Source organism: Bos taurus, chromosome X (genome assembly GCF_002263795.3).
Source record: "Bos taurus isolate L1 Dominette 01449 registration number 42190680 breed Hereford chromosome X, ARS-UCD2.0, whole genome shotgun sequence".
NCBI classification, from domain to species: Eukaryota; Metazoa; Chordata; class Mammalia; order Artiodactyla; family Bovidae; genus Bos; species Bos taurus.
In genome coordinates this window covers 107,728,163-107,736,710 of record NC_037357.1, presented here as the reverse complement: position 1 = coordinate 107,736,710, position 8,548 = coordinate 107,728,163, and the positions used below count along the sequence as shown (strand labels likewise).

The window sequence follows — 8,548 nt, the reverse complement described above, 5'->3', positions numbered from 1 at the left end:
CTCCAGGCAAGAATATTGGAGTGGGTTGCCATTTCCTCCTTCAGGGGATCTTCCTGACCCAGGGATCGAACCCACGTCTCCTGTATTGCAGGCAGATTTTTTACCATCTGAGCCACCAGGAAAGTGAGTCCAAACAGATAGATGTTCCTCACAGATATGTCACATATTATACTTTTATTAAGCTGGATACACAGCTTCACTTCACACAGATTCATTCTGTGTGAAAAGGGGAATCAAATACAAATAAGATATTTTAAATTTTAAATTTATTATATCAGTACTATGTTTCATGGCATAAATAATACACATATCCACCTAAACTGTAAACTTGTAAATTTGTGTATTTGTTGCACATTTTTAATGTAATAATATCTAAAATAAATTTTATTTATCCTAAAATTTTCAAATTGATATCTAATATTCTAGACCTAGAATATATATGTGACATAAACAATAAAGATATAGTTAGATGTAATATGAGAGGGTTGGAATGGCTGAAGAATATGAAGAATTCATATATAAAGAATCAGAATATTTCTGATTATAATTAGGTTCACTGGCTTCAAGTATTAACTTGAAAATTAGTATGATGAAAATTACTGTTAGTATCAAGATGCTGATCTCGTCCTATAAGTCCTTAGAAAATTAGTGCCCTGATAATGGAAGCAGCAGTCAATCACAGTGGATTCACATTTCATTGTATTTCCCCTATGAAGTAGAATGGAGTCCTTTTCCATCAATCTCTCCCAGTGGGCAGGGGAAGATAAGAATGCACAAAGCAAAAAGGTGGCTCACAAAACAAAACAAAATAAAAGCAAAAGAGACCTTAGACCCTATGTATGCAGATAATATAGGTGATAGATACAGAGAAATAAATCTTTGAATAAAAGTAAAATATCAACAAATGATCCAGTTGCAAAAGAAAAGCACACAGCCAATCTCCAATGATCTACTAAGTAGATACTGGGGACTGGACCCTATAGAATGTCTATAATACATATCTATACAGTTTCATAAGTGTACTTCTTAAGGGTGTGCATGTGTGTGTGTGTGTGTGTGTGTGTGTGTGTGTGTGTGTCTGCATGCATGCGTGCACATGCTCAGTCACTGAATCATGTCCAACTCTTTGCAACCCTATGGACTGCAGCCCGCCAGGCTCCTCTGTTCATGGAATTCTCCAGGCAAGAATACTGGAGCCAGTTGTCATTTCCTACTCCAGGGGATCTTCCCTGATCCAGGGATCGAACCCATGTTTCTTGCATCTCCTGCATTGGCAGGCAGATTATTTACCACTGAGCCTCCTGGGAAGCCATGTTCCTTAAGGATATTTGTAGATAAACATTACTAATATATCTTTCAACTCTTTGATGAAATAATGCAATATCTAGTACACAATCTATTTCACAACACTGACATTACTGTTTGTTTTTGCTCTATGTTCCAGCATAGCCTCAATAATAATTTAATAATAATTACCAAGCCAAATGAATGCTGGTAATATGTTTACATCAGCTGACTTTCTGGACCATGCCCTGCAACTTTTGTGTAAAATTATATTCAAGAAATTTATACTTTCATGTTCTTGTTTTAGATGGAGATTTTCTGCTTTTCATTTTTAATTTGGGGAAAAGAAATCAGTATCTTCAGGAAACACAAGCAACATTACTGTTAAAATTCTAACAGACCAATAGCTAGGCTTTATTACATCACTTTAATCAGATGATTTGGTATTATACATTTAAAACTTCTTCTCTAAGGCAACTATAGGTTACCTTGTAAGTGATACAGAGGAAACAAAAATGTGTTTTTTCCCTCTGTAAGAAAAATAATCTGATAGTTATAAAATATTTCTATATGCTCTATAATTTTTAGCCCAGAAAAGAGAGTACTATAAGTAAAAAAAAAAAAAAAAAAAAAAAAAAACAACAACAACAACAACAAAAAAAACGACATTATTGTCAAAAGTGCTGTTAGAAATGTGGATTTTTTTTTACTCCATTTGTTAAAATTAAAACTATACATATAAGCAATAGTTTTGGCTTCCATCCATGTTGGCTTTTAAACCATTGAAAAGATCGCTGCTTCTGCCCTTATAGTATAAAAGAGCCAGAACAACTTCAAGTTACATGACATTTCTTGAACTACCAGAAAGCTGAGGTCACTGGTCCCAAGTCCTAGGAAAGAACATGGCATTAGGGAGATATAAGAGGTGAACACATGCACTCACCCAGAGTAGACATGATCCAGGTACCTATAAGAAGAGTTCAGCCACGAGGACAATTGGTGAAGACCAAGTGTGGCCTGGTGAGACAGTGTGAAACCCCTGAGAGCATCAGAAGTTGGAAGAATCAGTGTCTCCTTGCATGTCCTTTCTCAGCAAATCCCACCAGGTGCTTGCAAAAAAGATTGGAAAGAGCCCTGAGAAATATCCATTGTAGGGCAGGCCCAGGAGAAAAGCAACAGCCATGTTGGAGGGGCAAGAAACTCTACCAACTCTCTTCCTGAAGCTCCTGTACAGAGCAACAGCCTTCCTCTGTGAGGAGAAGGGCAATGGACACTGTTGATTTTAAGGAACTGGCAAACAGTCATGACATGCAAAAATCAAATAGGTGTAAAAACCCTACTCATGGAGAAGAGGAATGATTACAGATTCAACTTATGGCTGCAGTTTGGAGAGAGGCAGGATAGACAAGAAGCTACGTCCCTGGTGCTGGAGTAAATCATACCTGCCTCTGACTCATAGTCACACCACCACCCCCATTGCCACGGTGAGACATTTTGAATACGAAGTGACAGCAGACTACAACTGGAATAGAACAGGAGAGGACTAAGTATACAAAGAAACTTTCTCTGAGTCATATTACAAAATGACACAATATCCCCTAGTCATGGCAGTATTTCATTAGAATTTCCATGACTTAGTGAATGCCAGCACCTGAAGTCCTGTACTTTCCCAGACCTGTTTGAGGTTATTCTCTGGATACTGAACGTTTATTTATTGCCTTATTAGACACTAATATCCCAATTTAAAAGGAATCCCCTTGCATGTCTCTGACTATTATTTATTGTTAATGATACTCACAATTGAACTTTTTCATCACTTTAAGCTAGCAGTGGAATATACTATACTCAGTATAATATATAACTGTCATCATTTAAGACATCATGAAATAAATTCTTCACCACAAAATCATGAATTTTATATTGCATATTCATAATGTGTAGAAGAAACCAATCAGATCAATGTTAGTTAAAATAATTTAACTTTGATAATCTTATTTTAATATCTCTATATCCAGTTCATCACAATTATAAATTTACCATTTTCACTCATTATCTGAATGACTACCAGTGTTTTGTATAATTTTATAAAGTTGACACTAAGTAATACCAGAGTATCTATATTATTGGGTTTATTTTTTTTATTATTGGGTTTAATAATCTGTAAAACATTAAGAATAATTTTAATGTGGTAAATATTTGTAGAATACAAATTTAGCAGCATTAGTAAATAATCTGTTCCCTTTAGAGATTATCAGTTTATCAAAATCACTTTTAGATTAATCTGGGTATTTATCCAAAAGAATAGAAATCAGGATCTTGAAGAGATAATATTAAAAGCATGCCTGTGTTCATTGCAGCACTGTTCATAGTAGTCAAGATGTAGAAACAACTTAAATGTCTATTGATGGATGATTGGATACAGAAAATGTGCTATATACAACAATGGAATACTATCCTGTCTTAACAAAGTATGACATTATGCTATGTGCATCGACATGAATGAACCTTGAGGACCTTGTGCTAAGTAAAATAAGGCTGTCACAGAAAGACAGATACTACACAATTCCACTTACATAAAGTATTTGAATAGATTCGTAGAGTCGAAGTATGAAATAGTCATCACCAGGGGCTGGAGGAAGGGGGAAATGGGAAGTTATTAACCAGTGGGCATAAAATTTCAGTTAAGGAATATGAATAAGCTCTGGAAATTTTGCATACAATAATGCAGCTATAGTCAACAATAATATGTTTCTTGTAGTTTGACATAAAACAACAAAATTTTGTAAAGCAATTATCCTTCAATTAAAAAAATAAATTTTAAAAATGTTTAAAAAATTGTTAAGAAGGTAGATCTCATGTCCTTATCATAATAATATTTTTACTACAGTATAATAAATTGCAAGTGTTCTGTTACCATTTTATCTCAAAAGATATCCATCAACCCTATTAAAAAACCGTCAATCCTTATTTCTCTGGTAGATGTCTTAACAGACAGCTGGGTTTTCTCAGCTAAGGAAACATAAAATTCATGAGTGTATCTTACCTTACTGAAAGAGAAATTACATTCAAATGCATTATCTAAAGAAACAAAAACCTTTCTGATGTATGTCTTGCTACTCTTTAACAGGTTTTGGTCTCCATTTGAAGCCTCAGAATTGCTGCCAGTAATCACTGTTCATTTCCTTGACTGATCCAAGATGAAAATAAAAAATTATTTGTATTAGGTTGGTACAAACATAATTGCAGTTTTGGACCATGAATTTTAAGTCATTATAACTAGGCTCAAACACATCTTTATTAATCAAAATAGGAACCATTATAATCAACACATTTTTGCCAATGAGAATTAAGTTTGTTTATTCCTGTAGCATAAAAATTGGTGCTTCAAAATTCATCCAGTTCTTGGAAAGCATTTTCTGCCTCCTGCTGGTTGTAGAAAGTTTTTGCCTGCAAAAAGTTGTCGAGGTAGTTGGTTGATAAGAGCTCAGGTGGATGAGGCAAAACTTTGTAGCCCAGTTCGTTCAACTTTTGAAACATTGCTTTTGCGATGTGCAGTTGAGCATTGTCATGGAAAAGAATTGGGCCCATTCTGTTGACCAGCTGCAAGCGTTGCAGTTTTTGGTTATTCTCACTGATTTGCTGAGCCTCCTTCTCAGTTGTAGTGGTTTCACTGGGATTCAGAAAGCTGCAGTGGGTCAGACAAGCAGCAGACCACCAAACAATGACCATAGCCTTTTTTTGATGCAAGTTTGGCTTTGGGAAGTGCTTTGGAGCTTCTTCTCAGTCCAATCACTGAGCTGGTTATCACCATTGTCTTGTGAAATACACTTTTCATCACACATCACAATCCAATTGAGAAATGGTTCATTGTGGTGGCATAGAGTAGGAGAAGACAACACTTCAATGAGTTTTTTATTTGTGGTCAGCTCATAAGGCACCCACTTACTGAGCTTTTTCACCTTTCTGATTTGCTTCAAACACCAAACAACCATAGAATAATCAACGTTTAGTTCTTCTGCAACTTCTCATGTAGTTGTAAGAGATCAGCTTCAATGATTGCTCTCAATTGATCATTGTCACCTTCCGATGGCCAGCCACTATGTTCCTCGTGTCCAAGGCTCTAGTCTCCTTTGCAAAACTTTTTGAACCACCACTACACTGTACATTCATTAGCAGTTCCTGGGCCAAATGTGTTGTTGATGTTACAAGTTGTCTCCACTGCTTTACGACCCATTTTGAATGTATAGGTAAGTCACTCTAATTTGCTTTTTATCTAATATAATTTCTATAGTCTAAAATAAATATAAAATAAACAGCAAGTAGTAAGTCATTAGCAAAAAAAAAACAAAAAACAAAGTGAGAAATGTGCATTAAATTGATATATACCATTTATTTAAGAATATATTCCAATATCAAATGGCAAAGTTCAACAGTGTAAAACAGCAATTACTTTTGCACCAACCTAATAAAAGGGGAAAGTCCTCACTCTTGTGAAAGCCAGAAAGCAGAATGATTGATAGCAGGTTCTTATGTTATTGATAGCAGTTTCTTATGTCATAACTAGATTAAGATTTCTTAAACTTTACTATGTATAAAAATCACCTATGGAGCTTGCTAAAAAGAAAGCCTGGTTAGTCCCACCTCCTGAGATTCTGATTCATTCAATCTGGCTGGTGTCCAGGAAGCTGCCATTTTTAGGGCACAGCTTTAATTAGACCTTAAGAGATTCAGAATCTAATGATCATTGGGGCATACTTTGAAAAACAACATATTTGTGACAGGTGTTTAGAGGTTGCAGAAGGTAGTTTTTTAACTATGCTAATAATGGGAAATTAAAGAGAATGACATCTTCTAAAGTATTATTGACTGTATTCTTTTCTTATTCTTTCATAAGATATATAGGATTCAGAGACATTTCACCAAAGGTGATACTCTTTACTAAACCATTAATCAAGTCACAAAAAGAGGAATTTTCCCCTTCTTCAATATACCCAACTTAAGATGTTAACTGTGTTCCTTACTAAATGTGAATTTATGAAGTTTATCATTACTAAATATACCACATAGTCATTAATAGCAACTATTAAGTCTTTAATATATGCTGGCCTCAGTTCTAGGTATTTGGCTTGTATCATCTCATTTAATCATCAGAAAACCTCATACGAGTTAAGTGCTATAATTATTCCCACTTAATAAATAGGAAATTGAGATAGTAAGATTAAAACATTTGCATAAGATCACAAATCTTATAAGATATAGTAATTCTATATTTTTCAGAGGTATTAATAAAAACTCTCAAGTTAACTAGGATATCTATATATCTACATAAGGCTATCTATGTAAGGCTTTTTATCTTGAAATCTGTCCTTGTAAGCTTTACATATTTCATAAATCATTGTTTTGTGAGATACTATACAGATAGCATATTGAAAAGCAGAGATATTACCTTGCCAACAAAGGTCCGTCTAGTCAAGACTATGGTTTTTCCAGTGGTCATGTATGGATGTGAGAGTTGGACTGTGAAGAAAGCTGAGCGCCGAAGAATTGATGCTTTTGAACTGTGATGTTGGAGAAGACTCTTGACAGTCCCTTGGACTGCAAGGAGGTCCAACCAGTCCATTCTAAAGGAGATCAGTCCTGGGTGTTCATTGGAAGGACTGATGCTAAAGCTGAAACTCCAGTACTTTGGCCACCTCATGTGAAGAGTTGACTCATTGGAAAAGACTCTGATGCTGGGAGGGATTGGGGGCAGGAAGAGAAGGGGACAACAGAGGATGAGATGGCTGGATGGCATCACCGACTCGATGGACGTGAGTCTGAGTGAACTCCAGGAGTTGGTGATGGACAGGGAGGCCTGGTGTGCTGCGATTCATGGGGTCTCAAAGAGTTGGACACGACTGAGTGACTGAACTGAACTGATACAGTTAATAAAAAGGGAACATTTTTTATAAAAAAATAAACATAAAATATTATGTCTGTCATTAAATTACACATGCATTAAAATCTTGATGTAGATCTGTAAGACCTGTTTAACTGAAACCTTTTTTTCCATTTTAATCAGCATTTTACTTATGATTCTTCATCATTCATAACAAAATGAGAGACCTTACATTAATAAAGTCTATAAATTCCCTTGCAGAGTTATAAAAGAAATATGAAGTTGACTTCATATTTCAAAGGTCACAAGTACATCTGGTTGAGTATATAGTTTGTGCAAAAATCCACCTCTTCTTTTTTCATTATACTACAGTAATAGATGGGTTCTTCTTAAAATCTTTTTGGAACACAAAACAGCAAGAGTTGATTCAAGTAAACCATGTTTCTCTAAATAATCAAGCTTAGAAAATATCATTTAAACTTACAGGAACTACTTTTCACTAAAAACATACTTTGACATTTATATCATCTAAGGAGACAAAGAATAGATAAGAAGGTTATCTATTGTTTATACTATGCTTGCTTGTAATATTTGAATTAGAAAGCAGGATATGATGATGTCAAGGCAAATAAGCTCATTTAAGTAAAAATCCAGTGATGTTTGTGCCTGTAACTATTTGCCACATCTCAAAGGAGAAACATAGTTTCCTCTAAATTTACCATAAGACTCCATTAGTTTTATTATATTCTCAAAGGGTTAGACTCACTATTCTTGCTAAGCTGTGAAATTGCAGTTCAATGTTCAGAACTTGTAAGAAATAGCATCTTAAAAATTGAAAATAACTGAGATTTTATAAAATTCATTTAATGCTTCCCTAATAATAAACATTCTATAACATCTGTGTATTTTCTATTTTTCTTGACAACATTCTGAACAGGAAAATGAAGATGGGGTAATTTTGATGTAATATTAGGGGGAAAGACATCATGGGTTCTAACAGTGACTTAAAAAAAGCAAAAGGACAACATGGAGATTCTGAAATGTTATTTGAAAGACATTGAAAATTGTCAATCAAAGACATTATAAACTAAAGAGTTGAAAGAATTACACTAATCTGAGATGTGTTATGATTTTTTTTTCAAAGTAAAATATGTTTTTATTCAAGAGAAAGTGTCTCTTTGTAGCCATTTTAAAGTCTTCTTTCGGTTCAGAGCATGGCACATAATATGCCCTGAACAATAAGTGGATGAATGAATTCATGAGAGCACTGTCTATATGAGATCAACCTGATACTGGTAGAGTTTGGAGAAAAAAAATTGGGATACTATTTGGAAACTTCAGAATGCTTATGAGATCTTTCTTTACTTCATCTTCTTCATTATGAAT

The 8,548-nt window shown here is 34.5% G+C and overlaps 1 pseudogene; it reads right to left on the bottom strand.

Moving 5' to 3' along the window:
* Positions 1-4,581: 4,581 nt before the first annotated feature.
* On the bottom strand, positions 4,582-5,976 carry LOC100140593 (histone-lysine N-methyltransferase SETMAR-like; annotated as a pseudogene).
* Positions 5,977-8,548: the final 2,572 nt, after the last annotated feature.